This window comes from Wasmannia auropunctata, unplaced genomic scaffold (genome assembly GCF_000956235.1).
Source record: "Wasmannia auropunctata unplaced genomic scaffold, wasmannia.A_1.0 LD268669.1, whole genome shotgun sequence".
Taxonomy (NCBI): Eukaryota; Metazoa; Arthropoda; class Insecta; order Hymenoptera; family Formicidae; genus Wasmannia; species Wasmannia auropunctata.
In genome coordinates this window covers 1-865 of record NW_012094221.1, presented here as the reverse complement: position 1 = coordinate 865, position 865 = coordinate 1, and the positions used below count along the sequence as shown (strand labels likewise).

Sequence of the window (865 nt, the reverse complement as noted above, 5' to 3'; positions counted from 1 at the left end):
CATTATTGCTATCCTGAAATAATCACATGATTATCAAATTTATGTTTCGTTGAATCGTAATGAAAATGATGATTAAATTTATATTACGTTTAGTGTTGAAATTAACGTAAAAAATGTTTATTATTTTAAAAAATAAGTTCATATATCTTAACTTTTATTAAATTACAAAATAATTTTCATTGTTTTACTGTTGAAAACAAAATTAATGTGTAGCTTTTTGAATTATATAATTCAACAACACGTACCTTTGTACATTATTCGACTGTTCATTCCAATCTTCCACTTTTACAAATTTATATTCATCATTTATGCGATATTCAGCATCTAAAAATAATCAAATATTCTTTTATTCAACAAAATATTACAATATTTCTCCAAATTTTATTTTGTTAAAAAGAATGAATTAATACGAATATATAATTTCGCAGAGTTTATTTAGATACCAATTCACGTTTATTCACGTATAAATGCAGCACTTAACGTAATAATCTTTTTCACGCATCTGCAATTTCAAAATCGAACTCTACGACATCATATGGGTATTAATTTTTTATTTATTAAAAAGATTTACCCAACAAAAAGCCCATGTTCGTATCAATATTTGTTTCAAAAAAAGACGAAGATGGTAATACTTAGTTAGTGTTTCCAACAATGCATTTATGTACATTTGCTTTTCTTTTGATCTAAATATAGATACATTGTTAAATTCTGCATCTTCCGGTAAAAAAGGTCCTGTAATTTAAAACAATAATAATACTTAGAATTATTAAAAGTGTATGAATACATCCGTTTTCGAATATATATCTCTATAATTCTTCAGTATAAACTGTGCAACGGCATTGATATTTAATAATTTTAACATTTT

General features: G+C 23.9%; 1 long non-coding RNA gene across 1 annotated transcript; it reads right to left on the bottom strand.

Annotated features, from left to right (window-relative positions):
* LOC105462199 lies at positions 1-859 on the bottom strand. The gene is made up of 3 exons (XR_976026.1): positions 572-859; positions 246-324; positions 1-13 (listed from the first exon to the last, which is right to left on the bottom strand). It is a non-coding gene; the product is annotated as an uncharacterized LOC105462199 (long non-coding RNA).
* Positions 860-865: the final 6 nt, after the last annotated feature.